Genomic DNA, 24,332 nt, shown 5'->3' with positions numbered 1-24,332 from the left:
ACAAAGCGATATAACGAATTTTCACCATGTTCTGTTTTTAAGATATGTTTTGCCATAGCAACCAGCTACTTTGAATCAGAGAAATCAAACAGGTGTTCGATTGTTTTCATAAATTTGAGCACGGACGCGTCGCGGAGTTCAAATTTTCTGACGACTATAAAACGGTAATAGCTTTGAAAACCGCGTGAACTCATGGCCGTTCATGAGTTTGTTTGTACATTCTGCTTACATTTATAAGCTGCTTTATGAGAACAGGGCTTTACTAATATAAGGGTGATTAAGGTTCCGATGGCGAGTTTTGTGATTATCCAATATGCAGAGCTCGCGCAACTACATGAATGAGTGTTAGACGGTGCCGGATTCATCTGTATTTATCGTATGTCAACAAGATAAGCAGCCATGAGCCAGTCGGATTCGTTTTAGCTAGTCACTGTACCTGTTTCCTGACTGTGATTGCAGAAGTTCTCCGACTATTAAAGGTAACAAATGATCTAGTGTTTTTTTTACATTTACAACTAGCATGGTAAAATAATGATTTCTTTATAATCCCCTTATATTCGTAGTATACTGCATACAAAGGGACAATATAAAACCGCATGTAAAGTATATATCTCCATTCAGATCTACACCACATAGCTATACCATGTTTCGCTTAAATGTACCCCGATCTCCCTTCAGATAAATCCTATCCGCTACAAAACCTCTTCCTGCTAATACACCACTTGATTGACTTTTACTGCACATTCCCCTTTATTTTTTTTTAACTAACACAAAATTTAGCAAATTTTGCGCGGACTATATCAGCCAGTCTCTATCATATAGTAACATTAAGAACGGTACTTATAGATCCGTAACTTGTCAACGTCTCTGGGATAAAAGCATTTTTTTTCTTACAAGTGCCAATTCCTACTTGAACACTATCTCTAGTTTACTTTTATCGAGACTAATGCATCTCGTTATACTTTGCATTGGTCTCATATTCTTCATGGACTCCACGATCTTTATCTTTGGGTGGCTGTAGGCCTACCGTTTTATCTCTAAACAACCACGAGATCGGACGACTCCTATGTTTCACCTTGCTTCGACTGGTACTCGTATCGTAGCGGTCCTTCGCAGTGGTTCCACACGAATATGCTGGTAGGAACCGCGGAAACCTTGGCAAAACTTGGTAACGTCGGAGTGACCTCTGCCATCTGACGCATCAGCAGATCCGAACCCTACCCCGTCACTAAACCTTATCCATCCTCAGAGCCACTCGCATCTCATTAACGGTGTTTGCTCTCTGCTTTACCTTATTCTGGTCTCTAAATATCAGTTTTACTTTACTGGGATTACTACGATGACGACCACAGTGACGGTTGGGTCAACCACCAACAATATAGCCAACATTTGGCACTATTTGTTATTTTCCCAGTCATCTTGCCTATGCCGCAGTGAGACGTGTGCTTCTGTGAAAATGGCGGCAAAGAAAAATCTAATGGCGTCAAGCGCTGAAAGGCACACGAGTGCATGCTGGTCATTGAAGGGATGTTCAGCTGACATGGCGCTAGAACTCTATGGCTTCGCTAGCCTTATGTGTATACATGAGATATGGGGGGACAGCTATTATGGTTTGAACGGTGGGGTAGTCAGGCATCTGGCCATTCGACCTGACCCACGTCAATGGTCGCCAGTGGTTGTTCGGATGGGAGTGGAGCGAACAAACGAAAAAAAGAGAGCGAATGCGTGAGGCCAAAAGAGGCGTGGAACAGGCGATCTAAAAAGCAGTAGAGCGTAAGCTAACAAGTAGCAAAGAATGTGCCATCTATGGCAGCCTATGTATTCATATGTGTTTGCTGACGCGTTCATGTTAGCTGTTATAGTTCATCGACAAGCGGTAGACTTTTATGCTTATGTGGGGAGAAATAGATTGGTCTTTGTTTCCTCTTCAGTAGAGTTACTGGCTTTTTATGCTTTTCTTTTTCGCCCCGTCTATTCCACAATGACTCTATGGCAAACCCTCTATTATTATTACCACATGCACCGTATTAGCAATTTCTACACGAAATCAAATGAGAGAATGCAGCAGCAGCAGCAGGCACCGATGACTTGAACAAGGCTTTAGAACGAATGATTTTTTGACAATTTCTACTGAGAAACACAATTTAACGCAGCTGGAATAAAGGTAATGGTCTTCATAAACGTCGAGAACACATTGTATATTGATGAATGAAACATAAATAAATATAGCTACTAAATGAAATCTGGTGTGGTTGGACGCCTCTATATAATGGAATCGTAACTATTGGTGCCCTTGTATAGTGTGCCGGCGTATACAATTATGACGTTTCGGTGGATGAATAGGATCCTCGGCACATCAAGCATGACTACGGATGTAACAACGTTCTATGTCACTAGAGCATTCGATTCCAGAGAGAGAGACCAATACTAAAAGTTTATGAAAATGTATGTGAGCATTGTGTAAACATTATGGTACTGGTGTAATATTTTCCGTGGAAAATTCGGTAGAGGGTCTTCAACCGGTTGTCGTGAAGAGGTGATATAGCAAATGAACGTAAGCCATAGAGTGTATGTTTGATGAGTGAATTTTTTTAAAGTCGAAATGACAAGGTACTTAAATAAATGGGCCTGATATATTAGTAATGGTAATAATCAAGATCGAGTGGCTACCGCCTAGCACTTCGATACCAATTCGAACTCATGGGCAAGTCCTTTGAACATTTTAATATAATATATTTTTTTGTTTATTAACTTGCGCAAATTTTTCAATAAACTAAGCAGCGTTTCTTTTTACTATTTTTTTTTAAAGCTATTATAATGATCACTGACCAAGTTACACGAGGGGCATTTATTCAAGGTACTGACCAACTCTAAGTAGCCGCGTTATGCCCATTGTCAGTCGCAAAGACACAGCATTGATCAGCTTATAGCGATTAGCTCGTTAGATAACAATGAGATAAAAGACAAATGCACACTATGTCATATACGGTAAAAGTTCTGGGTTGAACTAAATCCGTAGTGGTTCCTGATTTCACTAACAGTTATGTTTGTGTCTGCCTTCAGCAGCCAAACGGAAGAGGCGACTCGGAATTATCGCGTTCAGTCGCTCGGGAGTTACCGGGGATTTTACTGTCCGATGACGGCTCAAGCAAGCCTTCGAAGTAGGATAATGCCTGAGAAAGCCCTCGCCTTCCTGTCTTTTTAGATCTGATTTCGTGGTAAGCCTGTTTTCAAGAGCCGGAGCCCCACAGATTTTGTGATTGCAGTCGCCCTTATTGCTGCTTCAGCTGCCCCCAACACGAGAAAACCGGCGGAATCCGATACGGAGAAAATCTCGATGGTGCTGCCCTACCGCAGCGGGTAGAGGTCCTGCGCAGAATCCTTGAGTTCTCAAGCCTTAGGCCGCATGCCACAGTCTATAAGGCCATTCAAATGCAGTGAATCTGCTATCGTCATGTTAGCCCGGCAAACTCTGTCCAGTTCAGCACAAGCCCAAAACTCTGAAATGGAGCCTTACAGGAAAAACGGCGGCGGTTTAGGTGGATATTTCTATATTGACTTTACCCTTTCTGTATCTCTGTCTAGTTGTTTTTAAACGGCGTATAAACGTGAAAGAAAAAAACCTTTTAGAAGAAAAAACTAAAGTAGTCCTCAAAAAGATATTTTACTCGGGTAAAATGCTCCTAAGACTAAAGCAGTATTTCTTACTAAAGTCCTGGTTAAAAAACTACAGAATCTTAGAGAATTCGTCAGTAGAAGCTAACAAATCTTCTTTGAACTCAGTAGCTGTTATAGTTCAGCTATAACATCGCATTATGCGATGAAAGCTAAGTTTTTATTGATTTTTGAAACAATTAAAACACTCAGACTATATAATTGTACATTTGCATACGTGGCTATTGTAAATGATGGTACTAACTAAACTTAAAAATAAAATAAACTTAATTTAAATATACACGTCCATAGTCATGTCGGTTTGAAGATTTGAAGATAAAGGCTATGTATGCTAAATTACATACATAAGAATCCTTAGGTGCTCTACTAAATCAAAGCGGGCGTTTCCAAGAAACGTATTACAGTCCATGAAATCATGTTAATAAATGTGATTCCTCGAAAGTGGCGTCCTAGGCGACCAAGTTACCGAAAACCTCTATATATATATATATATATATATATATATATATATGTATATATATATATCAAATCATTATTGTGTCGTTTATGTGCTCCCTAAATAGAAACAACTCTAGACGAAATTACTTGAAACATATATATTTTATAAATACGTTTATGAAGAATATACTGTAACCTTGTCAATGCCGTTGTGTATATTGTTAACCAAAAATCTAGCCACGGTAAAACTGACTTGAAAACGAACTTACGCACCAGTGATTCGTCAGGTAAATTGAAGTTACCTCATTGTTAGGCTCATGACAAATGAGCCAACAGCATTCACTACCACACTTCAATATTAAATCAGCAAATTTTCAAAATGTATAAGAGGATAGCAATATATCTTAGTCGGATAGATGCTTTGACTATCGCTAACAAGCTTATTTTTAATATTCAGCTAGTAACTAGCCTCCACTATTAACTCTACCGACATTAACAATTTCGGAGTTCATCTCAACCATACGGACCAATGACACCCTTGAAAAAGCTTCAGCTACTTATGGCGTCATAGGACCGCTTATAGTTATTTACAATGCGAATTTTGCATGGCAAAGTTATTATCCTCATCTATGACAAACAAAACTTAGTGCAAATGCACAACTTACCATTGTGCTTGATCATGGTAGCTCTTCCGTTGTTATCCGCTTAAAATTACTCGGCTCTATTTCGCCGTCTAATTGTTAAAAATTAGGGATCACATATAACTAATAAGATAGTTTTCATATATATATATATATATATATATATATCATGAACTTGTGTCGGATCGCTGCTATGCCGCTAGATACAACTTCCGCTGGATTTATACAGCTAGACTATGAAGTCCATAACGTTCAAAAGATAATACATGTACGTTCAGTGCTTGAAAGCTTTCGAGACCTTTTCTCGCGTGGATTATAAAGTTCTGACGCAGGTCGTCTGAGGACGCATTCTACACTTGTTTAACAGATCGAGCTAGGATGATTTTACTTCTTCATGTGCCGCCGTTGAATAAGAACACGGGAATTAATATGTTTTTGTCTTTCGAACGAGCGTCTTCAGCGTGCTTCCGTTGAAACGAACGCTGGCTTAGAGGAAAGAAAAAGTAAACTGAAATAACAGAAGAAAGGAATAACAGAAGTTCTGCACAAGAAAGGAGGCTTCCTCGAACAAATCAACCTTCGCCCCTAGGGCAGATTTCAAAAAAACATCGTTATTCGCGGTTTGTTTTATTGAATGAACAATTTTGGCTGTTGCTGCCAGTAAGAGAATGTGTCTGCAAAAAGCGGCGATGCAACTAGTTTTATTTTTTAGTTTTGAGAGAGCTGTTCATTTTTTTCTGGAAAAGGGTTCCATGAACAGTCTATTGAAGTGCGCCTGAACTTCAAACTTGATTTCTAATACTAACTTTCTTGTGCTATGATTTCTCACTTAGTAGACCTTTACGGAGGATTAAGAACATAACGGACAAGGACAAGTGGATAAAAATGCAAGCATACAACATTCTATTGGTCTTGCTTGTTTATCCGTCCTAGCTAATGGTAAAACGTACGAAACCATTGTCGTAAGGCCTGTCTGAAATGAACACTTCCAATCTAAGACAACGTAATTTTTGTTGCCAATGTTTTTAGGAAACTCAGTCGTCGGAGGAATGCAACGTGCGTTAGACTGTAAATAAAGTTCTCAAATTAAAAAATTATTAAAATTCCAATAAGATAAACACTGCTTGAATGCGCCACACTCGAAATCAAAGGCGCCATAAAATGCACGTAGCTAACTTTACATGGAATCAAATATGTCTTACAAAGGCCTGACCAAAGGACAGCCAAAGAACTGGCTTCTTCTAATACTCACAGCTAATCACAAAATGAAACTCTAGCACAGCCGTCTTTGGAAACTGCAGGTGTATTAATCAAACCTTTCGCAATCGACTCTATCTGAAATAAGTAAACTCCACCCTAGGAAAATTTTCACTGTTTGCCGAACGTGGCCATATCGGCGTCTGAATGGTCGCGGATAAATAGTTCTAGGAAATATACGAGTGACGTTTATCGTCGACAAAGGCTATCGATCTATGTATGTTCACTTTACGGACGATTTCGGAGAAAACAGTTCCATTTATGTCGGTTGCCACCAGGCAGTCGGTACGGGTCGCTGTGTTTACGGCAATCCCGGCATGTCGGCCCATATAGGGATCCAGCTGTACGCAAGCTACAGAGTAAATCAGGCGGTAGGGCCCGCCGAACCTGTGGGGCTGATAGCGGAAGGGCGGTTCGACGTATTTCTCGTTAGGCTCTCTCCTCCGGTCACTTTCCTCCGCGCCCCCCGGGGTACCTCACCACTGAAGCCTTAGCATGCCCTTCGCTCCCATTTATATTTGCACAGACTCTTGGCCTTTCTCGTCTTGTCGCCTTCGCTGGAATAGCTCCCCATAGGACTAATCATAAGGCCCCATGACATATATCTGCCTTCTTGTGCCGCCAGAGGGATTTCTACTACTAGTCACGTTCTTCAAAGATTGCGTCTTCATCAGCATTTCGCTATGAGCTAACGATAAAGCCGCTTATGACCTACTAAAGTTGAAGAGTATAGGGTGATTCAGGTGTCCACATTACCTACCATTACGTTGGTAACTCGACAAATCAGCTCCACTCAGGAACATACTTGTCTAGTTACTGACTGCTCCTCTGTTCTTCTCTAGGCGCGTATATCAATGGGGCTGGCACTGCTTTTCTGTGGAGAATGGCAGCAAATAACAACAATGGTCGTGGTAAATTCTGAATTAATACGTTATTACTAGAGAATTAATCCAGCGTTCGGCGTTTTAAAAAAATTACAAAAAACGATTATAAATGAAAGTACGGAGCTAACAAGTGCTATGCGTGTTAGGATTAATTGGTAAACCCACCCAGAGTAAGCAACTCAACTGAATTGAATTGGTACTGCCTAAGTGCCGCCGTCGCTGCTGCTTAGGGCAGTGTGCAGTAGAGAGATCTACAGCTGAATTTACGTTGGGCCGGTGCCTTTAAGCGCCAAGGAAACGGTTTGAGAAAGATCGTCACATTGATCGTCATTGAAAACTATACGGATGAATTAAGAAATGTAACTTGAATTCACTCGAAGTGTACATATACGCCCAGGTAGAGTTTTATTATACAAAAATTGATATCGTCTTATAGACGATAAAAACAGATACCTCGTCTTATGTGAGAGCGATTCATTCTTAAGAGTTTGAACTAATTGCTAGGTAACGAAGTTGCAATAACGAACAGAGCGCGGTGCTAGTTTAAGATACAGACTAGCTTGTACCAACTTTTCAGGAGATAAAATACCAACTAAGAAGCTTGCAAAGCAGCTTCTCAGACGGCATTCAAGTAGCAGAAAAAGACCGAAGTGTCACTTTTTCCAATCTCACGCAATTTTTTGCGAATATATATGTCATTAATTAACGGATACAAATAAAAAATGGCGGAAAATTGAAGTAAGTGCCTAGCGCTCCTGCTGAGCAAGTTTGAACGGCAAGCGTTTATGAATCGATTGCTTTGTCCCTAAATAAAAAGATGGCATGGTAGTCAAATGTGCTTGACCGAAATAGCAGTCTGCAGCAATGTTTTACAATACAGTTGTGAACTTGAAATTCTTTCATCTTCGCCAAGCTTCCTAAAAAATCTTTTCATATATTTCACCCACAATTAATTGTTTTTCAATGTCTTCTTCTATTACCAACGATACCCTGGCTTTCACCGTATCACTCCGGAAGCGACTCCTCCAACGTCCTCCTGAACCTCCGATACTCAATCTTTGTACGGCATACTATTGAAATGTCGTCCGTCCCCTTCCCCCCTTTATACAGCCATTCATCGCTACATCTGTACCGTACAACAGCATTCAGCTGACGCCCGTTTTTCGGTCTCTCCTGTCGTTGCCGCGCGATTGGTTGAATCAATGATTCGCAATTTATTTTCGGCATCAAAGTTTCTTTTCCTTCTTTGTGGCGTAAGCACTCTTCGTAGCATTACTATTCAACGCCCGCATCAGTGCGTGTCTGTTCGACGCGGCGAGGAGTTGAGTGCCGGAAGGCAGACTGCAGCGGGGTCAGCTACGGCAGCCATGCCGGTAGCACTACGAACAACGCCAATAACTGGCCTCCTTCTCGTACATCGATCTCTTCATGAAATCCTATGTTACGTTTCCTTTTTTGTTCGCTGATTTGCTAGCTCGATGCGCCTGTAAAGCCGCCGGGTGCGTGCCTGTCTGCTTCCCTTCCTTTTTGCTGATGACCAGCGCTTTTTCCCTCTCCCGACCCTAAACGACCCTTTCCCCTAGAGCGTTCCGCGAGCACAGGCTCTGACTTGTAGTGAAAGGGAGCATTGGCAAGCAGCGGATTTGCGCGAACGGAACACACGGCAATATCGACGATTACCATTTGTGAATATTGCTGTGGCCGAGAAACGGACACGGTAAAAAGTGAGCGTCAAGTTGAGATACGAGTGTGATGTGAACTGAGGGCTTTGTTGGCGTGGCCACGCTATTAATCTGGCACCGGCACGTTATCGACCAACTGCCCAAGGCACGCGCAATATAGCGAAGATATCGTGTATGAAACAACCAGCAATTGGCTGATTACTATCCATCCGTCTTGTCCAGGCTGGCGCCCGAAACCGGCGCGAGAGATCGAACATTGACAACGTCCCACGCACAGGTCACGATCAGATTGACCCACTGAAAGTGTTTTCCTACCGAACGAGTGTGCGTTTGTGTGTATGTAAAGGAAAGGTCAAAATATGAACGCTGGAGGCGCCCGCGGTTAATTCGAGATCAAGCAAACAGATAGTGTGAAGCAAGGCTACGGTACCGTGTTATTATTCCTGGGACAATAGTGGAACTTACTATCCCGTTTGAAGTTTGCGTTGTCTGATGTTGCATCAATAGAAAAGAAGGAGAATAAACTTGAACCTTAAAAGACGAATGAATCGAATGCCGTGGAAAGAAGATCGTCAGCAATAGCAGTCGTTACAGGGGAACCAATGATTACATGGTATTGCTAAGGTATTGATTTTCACTAATGTCATAGACCATGCGGAGCCTGTTTTCATCTAGTGACTTGGAGACGAAACAGCGTCGAACGGGAGATAGTGATGTTGATTGGCCTCTTACAAGAAGTCCTTTTTGAATCATTAGTGTTCACGGACGAATCGTAAACGCTTACTTATGTAGGCTGAAGAAAATATCGAGAAATCAAAGAAGTAAAAGTTACTAGAAATGACAAATCGACCACTCAGATAATTATGATGTACTGCTTTGAACAGCAGTGTTCGATCAACGATGCGCTCTCAGCTGATAGGAGCAATACACATAAAACAAATTAAAATTTGTAGAAATATCGCATTCAAGCACGTCTATACAATATCGAGTTTTTCTTACGAAGAAACCGCGCGGCCTTTGAATGAGCGTAGTCTTGTGCGAACGGTCAGCTGATTCTTCGTCGTCATACCGTGTGCCGTCATTCCTACCTGAAGGTTTGTAAAATAGGAACAGGAGGTTCTGTGTGAACCGCTCATTTCTTAACTGATCTAGCGTTACTTGGAAACCACGTATATCTAACGAAATCCGAAGATAAGCGAGATTCTTCATTCTTTTCATTTTGTGTCTCTAGTGAGAATGCTTATACATGCAGGATCTGCTGGGAGCCGTTTGAAAGGAAACGTGAAGAGTAGTTTAGAGCGTCATGTTATTAAATTGGTGGCCCTAGAAATCTATGACCATTCTCTCAATCTATGATAATGCAGAGTGTGCAGTGTGATGATATCGACGTTGTGCATGCTAATTTCAATATATTTTCCTTTATCTACCTTAACTCGATCTCTGTGATGACCTAACGGCGAAAAGGATAACCGCATTCAAACTAGCAACAGAACGAAATCAGAAGAAGTAGCTGATTGCGCCATGTGAGCGACGTTCTGAAATGTTTCGAAAAGGTGGGTCGGCATCGGAAAAGGGAACGGGACCACCGCGCCAAATCACGCGGCAACGTGACAGCGATCTTCGAGTTAAATAGAAAAGAAGAGTCCATTCGGCTCTGCGAAGGAACCTAGAAAAAAATCTACATTACCATCACGCACATCGACGTTTTCGCGATTACGTCATCCCCACGTGTGAGTCTTGCTCAGAAAAGCTGTCTCTACTTCCAATGTTTTCTTTTTCTAGAGTAATCTCCAACAGCTTGAATACCGGACTTGAAATATTTTCAGTTGCATTTCACTGTTGTTCTTTCGGCTGATACTAGCTGCACTGGCAAGCCGAGGCATGATCCGCGGCTCAATCATTAACTGCAAGACGAACATAAGAAGATTACTAGAGATAGCAATTAGAAATCACGGCTTCACTAGGTAGGTACTGATGTATGGCCCAGTATGGCAAAACGTTCTATTTCTACCTTTTGCGGCAGCCCCCCCAGCGTACTGAGAGTGTTGCTTAGCAGCACTTAGGTTTGTCTCTAAAAAATGCTGTGTTATCACAGTCATTAAATCTAAGGCAATCTAGACATCGATAGAGGTCGATCACAGTCGCTTATGGCACCAAACAACAGTCAGTCGGATACGATACGTAATCCAATGCAAAATTTTGGTTTATCCATGAAGCTGCTGTGTTGCTTAAGTTTTTATAAAAAAAAAAAAACTTACGTGTCACATTGTACAAAACATTTCCATATCCTGTATTACTATAAGATCCGTACAATTATTAGATACAGTTAAAAATGTTTAGATCTTTTTTACATCCACATAGAAATCAGGCGTGCCATTAGGGCCACAGAACGAATATATCTCGATATGCGTTAGAGAAAACAGCACATAATGATTGATAATAGATAGATAACTCGTATTGCAGTAGATTCACCGTTAATCTTAACTGAAGGCCAACAGCTATCACCGTGCAAAATCTGCTCTAACGATCTAACTAAGTAGGAGGATGTCTGGTCTACCATCTAGATGTGTTCCCAAAGCGGAAAACGTTCTCTTCAACATTTGCCCCTTGTCGTTTATGCATGAAAAACGTTAGGTATAAACGCTGTACTACACTGCACAGATATACGATGGTGATATGCTGATAGCAGCGGCACTGTAGTGACGCGATTAATATTACTGGAACCCACTGCTTGGTGTGGGAGGGCAATATGGTACAGATATATACATGTTTTTTATTTTGGTACTTCAGCCCTTTTATAGTTTCTAAGCTATGCATGCATTCCTTTGATTTGTGTATATGCAGTAAAATTTGAATGAACAATATCGTTAGTCAGACCACTGATTGTGAAGGCCGCATGATAAGCATACCTGCATACGATTTGTGGACGTCTCTTGAGGGAAGAAACCCAGGCACTATAGGTTTTATATGTCTTGACGAACCGATAGTCGACGGGGACCATAGTATAACCACAAAAAGCACAAATCGACAGTGGGCGGTTTTTACCAGTTTTCTGTCTGCCGCTTGTTGTAGCCTTCAGTTGCTATCTAGTGCAATTCAAGTAAAGGAGTAAAGGTGTCAGAGATACGCGCCCACAATACGATCGACAGACCCGCCCATCGGCTCATTGTACATATCTATTTAAGTCTACTACCGTTCCTTCCATGCACAATGTAAAAGAGCTTGATACATACAAACATCGTCACCATTTTATGATCAGATAATCGACTGGCAGTTTTCGAAGCTTTTATCAAATTGATGCGATCTTCGTTCGTAACGAGGTCTTCCTTGTAGATCCTCTCATGTGACTCTTCACTCGATGGCTATATCGCAAGCGTTCAGGTGCCAACTAACATTAGCGATATGCAAAACTCTTCGTGAAAAAACACCATCGCTTTCACTGTCCGACGCTTCCACTCCGCATTGGCCTGACCATTTTCAAGACTGACGTGCGTAGAGCCTGTGACATCAGCTCCACCAGCTAGGTCCGTCCATATACCGACTAAAATCACCCACGGGTGGTGTTTCTTGGCGGCATTTGTTTGCCAGCGGTCGCGTTGGCACTTGTTCAGTCTTTTTCTGTTGCTTGTTGCCACAGTTGTCTCTGCCTGACCGGTCACCTGCTAAGGGGGGGCGAAAAGGGGTGTCTCGCGTTGTTACCGGACGGTAGTTTCGTCTTCGTACAGTAGCCCTGTTAATTTCTTTTCGATGTCATTTTACCTGTGACAGCTCAAAGCTAACGTCGATTTAGCGCAACTATTCGTATCACCACTCAAATCATATGATCGTAGATTAATAAAAGCACACGTTATCGATGATACGAAAAATGCAGCCGCAGTCAAACCGAACAGATATATTTATTGACCGTTTTAATGCTGGAACGAGCCTGTGCGAAGGCCACACCGACGATTACTTTTGTCCCATAACAAAGCTGAAGTCATAATGCAACAGTACGATTGAACAATATCATATTAATGAAGCTAACTATGGCGTCAAAAATAGCAAAAGAATAGGGAAAGATCAGGTAGGACGAAACGTGCGCACACAGTAGACCTTGATGAAAATCATGATAAAAAAGTACGGCGACGAGTCAAAATTTGGAGCGGTAGATCTGTTATTACTCCCTTCCAGAAAATTGGCGACTTTTAGAGGTGTACCGCCGCCTAGACTGGCATCGTGTTGAGCGACACGTCCACGTGAGAGATACTGCCGGTTCCGCAGAAGGGTAACGTTTGCTTAATGACTTGCTGTTGCTATTCCAATCATAATACAGTCGTATTTTGCCGCGCGCAGAGTTCGTCCGTAAAGCGCTACGAGCGCCATTGTTAATGACGGTACAGCAGCGACATTCCCCATGTGATCGTTACCTTTACGTATGTTTGGATCGTGGCGAGCGTTAACGTAGACGCGACTAGGGCTGTTTCGGACAACAACGGATGTCTGGACGTGTATACGTTTAACATGAGCTTGAATAAAGGACGCGCGACTGGCGAGTGCAATGAGACCGAGCTAAGAGACACTCTTGTTTTTTAATCAAAAAAAAAAAAAAAAAAACATCTTTCATTTACAGTAACTGAACATTGATTGTAGTTCGTTTCGTTTTAGGTTTACCGTAAACATGTTATTTCAATAAGCACAATAGTGAAAGTTACTCGATTTCTTACTACTCGAGTTTTGTAAATTGAGCAATTTATCTTGCCCCCTTAACGACTCCGAGCTAATATAACTTATGTTGTCACATAATCATAATAGAGTACTCTTGTTTTGATTTTTACGTTTGAGACCGCTGTCCCTCGACCTGTTTTCGCCAGAATTTCGATCGGCGTCTGGCGTACGTGTTCATACTTATTATTCAACCACGATAGCAAAAAAACAATGTGACTAATTTCTAGGAAGGATCAAATACGTAGTAATGCTATTGAAAGCAACTGGGTCGGCCACAGAAATAGAGAGCTGTCAATAGCGGGTAGCTGACATTACTTTTTTTTTTTTTTTTTTTGCTTTACTCAACTATTCATAATGTGAAAATTTCCAATTCTAAATATTGCTGACTCTTGAATATACCCACTATGTACGCTAACAAAACCTTTTCATATTGTTACGATCTATCTAATGGCGATCATCAGGCTATGACTACAATTCTAATTATAAACGCCATAAAAAAAAAAAAATAATTGAGCCATTTTTTTTTCACACAGTTAACAAACAATTAATATTATAATTAATAACGAAAAACAGTAGTAAACAATGCATTTTCGAGGAACAATATGATTTCGCATAGGCATTATGTCAACGGAAAGGTTTTTTACTGTTCGTTTCGTCTGTATAAGCGATATCTGTTTCGAAACAAGAGCATATCATTTTGCACTTTTGTTCAGTAATTTTTTATGTTACACAATTCTCCGAGCTTGACTTGCACATAATGGAAGCATAATTATGAAGGAGCACTTTTATGGGGCAAACGTTTTTTTATCAATTGCTTTATTTGGGAAAGGAAAAGACGAAATCATTTGAACGATCTAACCTCAATAAAATCATGGATTAAAGATAGATCAGAGTTCCAGAGTAAGAGCTGCTGGTGCTTCCATCATGTCTTTTGTTATCACAGAATAGATGTATCTCGAATTAAGCAAGTGAACTACGTAACTATTTGCTATTTTTGCTTGCTCATTTCGTTAAGGAAACCTCCTCGTTATTAGACCAAACAAAAGAGATGGCAAAGAGGTTTCTGGGGTTACGCCATCTTGCGGTGTTCGCTCTGTCTGTCTTTTCCTGACGTTTAGCTCACTTTCCCATTTCTAATACTTAGACATTGCTAGCACTAGGATTTACGTAAGACTTTCTATAGAGCTTTTCTGTTTCTTGACCGACCTGACAAAAGTTGCTGTCCATCTCCAACTTCTATTCCGTGTCCTCGCAGGTCTCCGTTTGATTTGGTTGCCTGCGCTTATTTGGTTCCTCGCTACCGCATTATACTTCTTGAGCTTACGTTGTCGGCCGGACTTATCTGCTTCTAATTTCCGTAAGTCCTTCAAGGATACGGAATACGAGGCAGTCCTGGGTAACCAACCAAGTCGACTGGCCTAATTCGTTGTCGTCGTTAACGTCATCTCGCCTTGTCGTAATTAAACTTACCAATACAGGAAAAAGGTAAATAGATCTACCAATGCACATTGGCTCAAATATTTTATGCGGCAGTAGCGACAGCAGCAGATAATCTTCCCTGCTGTCCTTGTTTTGACACCTTTGCAGACGAAAAACTTCTCACTACTTAAAGTGTTTTAGCGTTCTCCTAGTCCTGATTAGCTTTAGTGTATTCTGTTTGGATTAAATAGAACATAACTGTTTTATTCGCTGCACTCCATTCTCGCCTATACCTATATCGCCTCCCTTTACTAATCCTGTTCTTTTTAATCACGTGTGCGAACTCATTACTCGAAACGACATCCAGCGGCAAGCAACGCGTAATCCGCCGCTCCCTGAACAACTCGCCGGTCAGAGGCGGTCCGATAGAGGCCTGGCTTAGGTATCTGGCGATTCGGTTCTTCTCTTGTAATAGCGCACAAAGGCAACCCAGACGTGGTTTGCCAGTCGTTTTTCCCAGTTTTCGCACCGCTCCATTCTGCGGTCCCATTTTTCGTAAGCCTTAATCCGCGCAGCGATCAACTAGCAGCGGAGCCTCACCTCTGCATCTACAACTGCCATTACTACTCTAAATACAACTATACACTACTTGCACTAGTAGCACCTGCTTAGCGTCGACGCGAACCTCTACATCTTAAATGCGACAAGGCGAATTCTCCGACGAGTTCTCCTGAGTTTAAACCGAATTGTTCGGTAGCCTACACCTCCACTACTATCGCTGCTCTTGGTCCAAGCTATTTCCCCACACCAGAGCCAAACTTGTCTATAGACTGCTATCTGAGCCAAGCTCTTTCTTTATCTAGCAGTACTACAGGAGTGCACCTCGGGGCCATGCAACTGCGTTTCGTCTGATTCTTCTTGCTCCGTCGCCGCTACCGGGGGTGCTGCGCGCCCTTGAAGGTCCCATTTTCTTAACCTACCCTCGCTCACGATTCTTTTACAAGTCCTTCTTCAGTCGAGCAACCTGCCGTATCCGCAAGAACGAAACGAAGTCGATTTTATTGTCGAGTGCGTCAGGAGGCAACTTAACACAAATGCGCTGGCAGCAAATTCTCCCCGGGCGAGGCTGTACTGTAGCAGGCACTGGTGTTGGGCTTGCAGACCCATGGAAACGCGATGCCCTGATAGACGACAGCCTTTAGTCTGAGCGTAAATGCGCTACTGCTGGTACAGCTGCTGCCGTTTTCACTGATGTGGAGTTAAAACAGACGTCTTCTAGTTAGAGAAAGTAAGCGAGCACCTACGCGCGACAAGATGCTGTTTCCTTTAGCTATAGTGTGAAAAAAGCAGCACTTTGACGGAGGCGCCGGGGGCGACGTTACCAGCAGTGGTCGGTGGCATTTGGCAGTCAGAGTAGCAAGGTTAACTTAGAAGGGCGTAGAAGCCGATTCGCTTTGGTGGCACAGCATTTTAGCATGTCTTCGTTGCGGCGACAGTGAAGGTAAAAAGCTGGAGTGGTCAGAGGTAAAAGAGCGTGTCAAAACGAAACTAGAGAATTACTGAAATAAGGAGCGGGTAGGAAAAAAGGCGAAAGAAAAATAATTCGCGCATGAGGTCTATCAGTTTGAGTAAAGCACACTTAAAGGGGCTTAGTGAGTTCAAAGAACTTTGCAAAACCTTCATGTTATGGGTGTCCGATATAGCCAGAAACTGTGATGCCCCTTTCTTTACAAAACACGACAGAAGGCAGTTGGACAGTGCTGCCCTTATCGCCTCAGCTTTTCCGTGGTTCTATATATATATATATATATATATATATGTATGTATATATATATATATATATATATATATGCATGTAATCTCCATTAACTTCTCGCTATTCGGATTCTACTGGTGCCGGATCCATGGAGCCTAAGTACAGTATTTTGTAATACCGTCTCTGCTAGTGCTTATTGCCTAGCTACATTCGTATCTACGAAATTTTGAACCTCATTCGGAGGGGCGTGTTCTGCATCGCCCTGACCTGCTCCAAAAGGATAGCAGGACAAGAGCGGAAACAGCAGGCTCAAACTACGCTTTAGGCTTTGCACCGATGTGCGAGAGTTGGTCCCATTGGGACCGGCGCACCCATGTACTCGTTGTACACTTGCGCACCTTCGTTGAATCCGGTTCGGTGGTTCCGCCCTTCTGAAAATCTGCATTGCAACTATCCCACTGTTACAGCCTCTAGTATTTTGGTAATTTTGTTCCTTTCGATTAGCATTATTTGTGTTTTTAGTATGGTCGCGTCTGTGACTATAGGACGCTTAAACCGTCCTCGTGTAGTCCTTGGTCAGACCTTCGCTAGGGGCAATAATTGACTTTCACGTGTCTCGGCCAACCAGAAACTGCAAATAACCATAGTGTCCTGCGATGGCAGCCGGAGCAGGAGCCCATCGGAGTGGAGGTGTTCGAAAACTCTCCTGGAGGGTACGACAACGAAAAAAAGGTGCAAGGGCCGCCGTGCTATTGTACCGCCGTGGCCAAGTTTTCCGTCCTCGCCAGAAAAAAAGTGCTAGTGGAAAGCTTTTGTTGTTGGTCGGTTCGTTAGTAGGTGAATGAACGAGTCCGCTACAAAACCTTTACTATTGCTGCTTGGCGACTCTTCGGAAGCTGTCGTTATCCGTGTCGCCACCGGTGTCTTCGTTCAGACCTCACGTGGTTGATACTTCACCGAGCCAACTGCCAGAAAGCGATGTGCGAACCGTCGAGTTGTTTGCGATAGGCCCTAAGAGAGCAGCTGCGTATCAATAGGTATGTATCCGATCGATTGGGATATTTGGACATATATGAAGCGACACCGAAAAGCACTCATTTAGAAACAGGAGACGATAGAAATCGGCAATAGGACGATGCCTGCGTACTTCGCATTATTAATATTATTATCCACTTGTCTGCTTTCATTACGAGGCACGTTTGAAATATGCTGGCTGGCAGTTCCTGCCCTTCTACCCACATACAGCATTTTTTGTGTTTCTACAGAACTTATGGACGGGAATACCGACAGCATATGGAATGCTACATTCCACAAATGACATGGGTCATACAACCGTAAGGCCTCCTATACCGTACAGCCGTCTTCAATAAAACAAGTGTCCGAATCGGCCAAGCCAACTTTATCAAAAGGTCAGTCTGCTAAGGCAAACAATATTTTCATGCAAGATCAGGTAAATATACGGGGTATTGTAACGTTGGGATATATGATTCGCTATTGCTCATGACAAACAGTGGCCAGGACTCTCGTCGCAGTGGGAGACCGGAAGCGATTGTTAAAAAAGACGCTGTATTATGTCACGGTTTATTTCAACCATGAGATAATACAGCGTCAGCACATGCAAAAAGGTACCTAACTGTGACTAACAAATAGTATGCGGTCCTAATAGGCAACAGGCCATACGAGCCGAGCGTATGACACAACTTTAATCGCCATACACCGAAGAGATATTGTGAATACATGTGGGCCAGTAAATCAGTGATGGTCATTTTAGTATGGGAATTAAATATATTTAACAAATAGAATATACATTTTTTCGTTTGAGCCTCGTACGGAATCACAAGCGTGTTTGGTATACGAGCGTGGTTTTGGTATCTAGTATAACTTCTGGAAAAAAAAACATGTTTGCATTGTACTAACCACATAGAGCAAAGGCAACCCTAGGTCAACCCGTTGCCAGATGTCGTAGTCTATTTATGCGGAACAAATTTAAATGAGCATCTTAAACTGAACTGTACAAGATAGCTATTCCTTCGGTACTTCATATTCGGTAAGAAGATGAATCTCTTGAACACCGCCAAGCCTTCTCAGAAAAAAAATCCCGGCTATTCCCATTCTGTCTTGTCAAATATGGAGGGCATCAAAAGAAGCAAACCCTGATACTGTTTCCAAGATCCCTTAGATCTTGGAACTACGTTATAGAGCATTTACAGCTTACGTCTTACGGTATACTGTTGTAGCTTCGCCATAGACATTTACGAGCCGAACTGCCTCTGAGTTAATGGTCATATGCAAATGTTTTGAGTTTTACGTCGCTTAAGTATTGTTTCGGAAAGTTAGCCCCTCCCAGAGTCAAACCAAGTGAGTCTATGCCCGGCTTCAAATATAGATCATCAGACGTCGCTACTTTCGTAAGTAACTACTACGCCACCACGGGGCCAGAAAAAGTTATTTCTAAAAGACAAAAAAAAATAGTCAGCTCACCACTTACTGCTGCAATCGTAAAGAAGAGCCAAATTCGCGAGCTACCTACTTAATGGATTGAGCCGTAGTGCTGTTCAATGGCCAATATCAGACAGGATATTTTTACTACCATTTTTTTTTAATTCTAATCTTTTAGCGATCTTTTAGCAGTATATGTGCACAAAAGCAGTGAACCTAGCTTACAGCAAGCTGGATTCAAACTTCAACCATTTGATAGTCTTACAGCGTAAAACATTTTTAACAATTAGCATCATTTTTACTTCATTTGAGGAAGGGAGAAGATTAAGTGGTAGATAGTTACAGAGACTCTTTGGTGGGGCAAGCCAGTCGAACGTTCCCGACGACAAACCCTTGATGCTATGCACTAGCCAATATAAATAAGGATTACATTTTGTTATTGTTAAATGGTACGAGTCAGTTGAATAAAATAGCTGGGCTTCCAGCTGCAGTCCATAAACGAGGTCTAGACTTATAAACATCACACGTCATTATCTGCCATTATATTGATCATCACTGCATCGTTGCAGTGAAAATTCCGTATTTATGATGACTACTGATCAGACTTAAACGGGGCAGATCGTTAACTAACCGCGACAATACAAATATATTGCTACGCATTTAAAACAATGGACTATACCGTGCATGAATATTTACACGAATAGGCAAAATCATACGTGGACTATAGAGACGGTAACGTGCGAATACGCGCGTGCTGTCAAATCAAACGACCATTTTGGTCTCTGATTGTGCCAGAAGTTTCATCGACGAGAGTTCGATCGGCTGCACTAGGTCTCGCAGTTGTTTCAGATTCTGGGATGGCAATCAGAAGTAATATTATCAGGCCGCTCGACCCGCTATTTGTCGATGACGACTGGATAAATTATCAATATGGCGACGATATTACTAGTATCAGTAATTTTAAGAAGTAGTTCCAATCGACTCGGGTGACGGCAGTGAGGTCATACATTTCGTAGCATTACTCCTCAAAATCACTATGCATAATATAGGTCACAAATTTCCTCACATGTAATTGGGGAGTGTAATTTTCAGATTATTTCCTATTCACTTATTGTCCGTATAGGCAAGATAAAGGCTAAGTAGCGGGAAATACGTGGCTTAATTGCGAGCAAAGGCCTTCAAAGGGAGCAAAGGGAGAATTTAGGCTTCACTGACCGCACTCTGTGTAGAATCACATCTCTTTACGCTCGACCCTCATTCGTGTGTCTATATGCCGACATGTTATATTTTCGCTGTTATGCCATTGCGGTTTGATTAACTGGTTAGCTATTCTGTGATAGGCTGAGTTAATTAGAGCAATTATCTTAAAAATTGACGGGTGCCTTATTATTTGAGGTTATTAACTTCACCAGTTGTAACAGGTCAAGCAAAGTCAATTTTCCTGATAGTAAGCTTGTAGGTTGGGTCCGCCGATTGGGTCGACCTGTGTTTTAAGGCCCTATTTAATAGCAGCTAACGAGTGCCTTCAAGTTTCAATCTGCCGTGCTAATGCGGGCTATAAGACAAACGTTCTTAGTTGCTGCAGTTAAGCTCTAACTGGCGCCTTAATGGCACAAGCGGTTCGTTTGCTTCCCCAGTACCTTTGACCTTAACCCTTTTTCCTTCAAATTTGGTGGTGCTTTCATTTATTACTATCGTTATATAGTTCTATAAACAGCCTTTTAGAGGCAGCACCTCCAAAAGAAAACCGATGGGGATCCGAAAGTTTGTGACGTTAATTACGAACATATAGACATGCATACAAAACGGTTTTTCGTGGAAACTATTGATAAATTCAATTATGCACGATCTACCTGTATATAAACTATTTCCCAGTTTATATATGTAAACATTTTCAATGTGAAATAATATTTGTTATTATTAATATTACTACGAATATTGAAAATAAGTTAACAACGTATTTGAATGAAGTCGTTGACGTTTTCGTTAAGCGTTAGCAGAACACGAATTGGCCTATTTACCAGACATTCTTAGGGTCCTAATGACCGTTTCAGTGCATAACGTAAAATAATTCATATGTGTTCAGGCTCATCACGGTTTCCCTTAGGACATTGTTCGTAACCTTAACCTTCCAGAGCGTTATATCAATGTATCATCTAGTTAAGTTTTTTCAGTAATCAATCTTACGTCTGTGTGAATAAACACTGAGGATATATTTACATGGTATTCCTAATTAACCAGACCAGACGATATTAAAGTAATAACAACAGTATTGAAAAACATACATTCGAGCGAAAACCTCATTAAAGCGCACAACCACATAAATGAGCAATGCCGAAATGAGCTCAAGGGAACCATTACCAGACATAGATTATTCAAAGCAGAAGAATCTACTGTTTCCTATTATCGTTTAAGCGATCGTGATCATAAATGTCGTACCTGACGTACCTGTCCTGCGCATGTGTACACCTGACACAAATAACGAACCGAGTGTTTTCGTGAATCAAATTCAAGCTTCGGTTAAATCCAGGACGGAAGGCTTCATGACCAACGAATATTTGCTGATCTAGTTAGCGTGACTGGGTATGATACCGACAGTCTTCCTGTTACCTCAGGCATATCTACGCCTCGCGGTACCGAGAAGAATGGTAAAAAAAGATCAGAGACAGACAGAGAGCTATTAGCGCCCCATCTCTAACTTGTCAGGACTTAACCGCGCCCTTCATTCTCTGGACTGATTCAAAACGCGCAAATAATTAATCGTAATGGGGTTAGGCGACAAGCAAGCAGCCTATTGAATAACGTTATCGGCTGTTGCCTATTTTGTAGTCTTTGATTGCATGGCCACGAGACTTGCAGAGAGGAACGGGAAATCACTGTTTCACAATATTATATGTACAAATCGGCTCACTATGGCCATTTTTGACCCGCACATGCGTGTTTCTATTGCGTGCAAGGGTATATTTCAAAAGATATCATTGTTATGCGGCGGCATAACGAGCTTGAAGTTGTTTTTTTTCCTGTGGGTCGTTCGTTGTTACTGCCAACCACTTTACTGATCGCTGAAACGTGAAATAATGGTGAACGGCCACAACTGTTTTCGACAGACAGAAAATAATATTCATATAAATATTATCTTATTATATATATAACATCTGGCAACTAAAGCCATCTTGAGAACACTTTTACTCCAGTCAGAAATATACCCACTTTATCTCCATACATATAAAGCTGTTTCGGTATAACGGTGGTGCCAATGGAAGTGAGCTGGGCAGTAGACATTGTAACAGAAGTTAACAAGGTGTGGACGCGTACCGCATGTACGAAAATAACGTTTGACTCATAAATACAACCCGTATAAGTTGTGTTACTTCATCGCACTGAACACATAATTCTTGTGATCTAATGGCGTCAAAATAATCTTTTCACGATATATCTTTTCCATTACCCTAAGCGTTTTTCTATGTTATACGTCGTGAACATGTACGCCACCCGTGGGTGGTAACTAAGTATTCCTTTTCTTCAGCCACTTCAGAGCCTTTCATGGCATATATTGTCATGGCAAGCCTTGATCCAATCGCAACAAGTCGCATCGCACATTTTGTGGGCTACATGTTTGTAAGAACCAATGTCTCTCATGCATACATGTACATGTTGCTGGCGGGTGCGATCGGACACGTGGCTTTGTTCGATCAGATGTAACCAACAGTCATCCCAATCCTTTACATCTGTTTTACATTACTCGTTGTTCTATATCACTATCTACGTTTAACAAACAGAACCGTGAATCACTGCTGTGTTGTCAGCTAACATTACTGGTGGGTTTCTGCTAAATAGAGCGTGATCAAGTCCATTTTGTGAATCCGCCTAAGTTCGCGTTGCAGGTTCTATTTGATGATAGGAAAAGAGAAAGCGGCGCAGAGAGCTCTCTAAAATACCCAGCCCTGAAGACAAAGGTAGGCAAATTTTAACCATTTTATTCGAACTTAATCTTTTTTCTCTGCGTAAATATAATAAATGCATTATTTAGCGACTGTCTGCAACGACATCAACCTATAAGCACACGCACAAATGGACAAGGAATCCCCCTAATTAATTTAGTGTCGGACATACTTGATTATGTGGCTCAGCCGACTGCATTTGGATCAAGCACGCACTTATCCGCTCAGAGCACATAGTACTCAACAGAACGACGGCTGGAAGCCCGAGGCCGAAATATATAATCACTGCTTTGAAAGTATCTGCTATCTCCCATATTAGAATCGCAGATCTTGTACCCAAAGGACATCCTATTCTCTAGTGGCCAGCCGCCTAGCAACGATACAGAGACGGCGTACAGGTTCTGTATTGCGAGTAGACGAGGTGACGGTATTGGACGGATACGTGAAAACTGAAACAGCAAACTTTGCGCTTCGTTTATCTCGTAACTCGGTTTATTCGTTCGTTCGTTCGTTGGTTGTGTTTTCTGTTAGTCCAGCTGCTATTGGCCGCTGCCGACACCGCCGCCAGCGTCAGGCGGCCGTTGTTATTACTGCTGCTGTCGCGATCCCTTCGGGGATTTGAGTATTCGGAGCTTTCAATGTTCAGGGCTACGATGACGACGGCGGGAAGGGTGTTAGTTTGTATCTGAGTCTCGAAACTCAATCGTAGCGCCCGCGGCTGTCGGACCAGCAGCATCCAACGGTTCATCTACGAATGGGTATGTTGGGACATGTTTGGGTCGTGCGGTAGATAGCGAGCGCACGGGACGCTGCTTGCATTTTGGCAGGCCTGCAAAAGTTACCACGGTCCTGGCGAGAATTCGGCGACGTCACAACCAGTGCCAAAAAGCTAAAGAAGCGTGTCATTCACGACTCAGCCGATCAGCAGACAGACAGACAGACAGACAGACAGACAGGCCCAAAGTGGCTACGGGTCACAGGATGAAAAAATAAAGAAAAAAAACAGCAAAGCATAAAAAGGCGTTCTTTTTCTGTTCTGTCAAACAGTACCGTAGTCTTATTTTGAGACGCTGCCATTCCAGCATTGTTGCGGGCCTTGTGAAAGAATGGCCTTTACAAATTGACGCTAACACTACATCCATATATACAATAGAAGATATATAGCCCCAAGGATGTGGAAAAGGTCCATGACGGAAAATTTCGGTATGCAGTTTCCTCTGCATAGCTCAGGCCAACTCCTGCAATCATTTTTAAGATGTAGAGAAATTCGAAGCGGTATCAAGCTTTCGCCGGCCAGGAAGGAAACTCAAATTGAACCTGACACGTCCTGCCGTCAATAATAAATGCAGTGTGCATTATGAGTAATTACGCGGCCAAGAAGTTTGTTTCAACTATGAAATATAAATTTAATAGTTTGTGGTTCCCCGTATTTGATTTGACAATGTTTAGCGGCGTAAGTCGAAACTAATGAACGACGACAGAATACTGTATACTAA

The 24,332-nt window shown here is 42.0% G+C and overlaps 1 protein-coding gene and 1 long non-coding RNA gene across 7 annotated transcripts in view; one reads left to right on the top strand and one right to left on the bottom strand.

Moving 5' to 3' along the window:
- Positions 1-705: 705 nt before the first annotated feature.
- Positions 706-13,139, bottom strand: LOC147756058 (uncharacterized). The gene is made up of 3 exons (XR_015325736.1): positions 11,487-13,139; positions 6,772-10,481; positions 706-3,512 (listed from the first exon to the last, which is right to left on the bottom strand). It is a non-coding gene; the product is annotated as an uncharacterized LOC147756058 (long non-coding RNA).
- Positions 9,531-24,332, top strand: part of LOC111248684 (galactosylceramide sulfotransferase-like) — a 42,664-nt gene continuing 27,862 nt past the window's right edge. For 2 of the 6 annotated variants that reach the window (XM_086986051.1, XM_022801429.2), the window contains exon 1: positions 10,167-10,307. The gene's annotated coding sequence lies outside the window, so the exon portion shown is untranslated. Of the gene's footprint in view, positions 9,672-10,166; positions 10,308-17,290; positions 17,494-17,721; positions 17,866-22,588; positions 22,852-24,332 lie in introns of those variants that run through there. The other 4 variants (XM_022801431.2, XM_022801430.2, XM_022801434.2 and 1 more) reach the window with 4 other exon arrangements.

The sequence above is a fragment of the Varroa destructor genome, unplaced genomic scaffold (assembly GCF_002443255.2).
Source record: "Varroa destructor unplaced genomic scaffold, Vdes_3.0 BEIS01000004.1, whole genome shotgun sequence".
In the NCBI taxonomy this organism is placed as follows: Eukaryota; Metazoa; Arthropoda; class Arachnida; order Mesostigmata; family Varroidae; genus Varroa; species Varroa destructor.
Note: the sequence above shows the minus strand (reverse complement) of the source record. Positions and strands in the feature narration are given on the sequence as shown.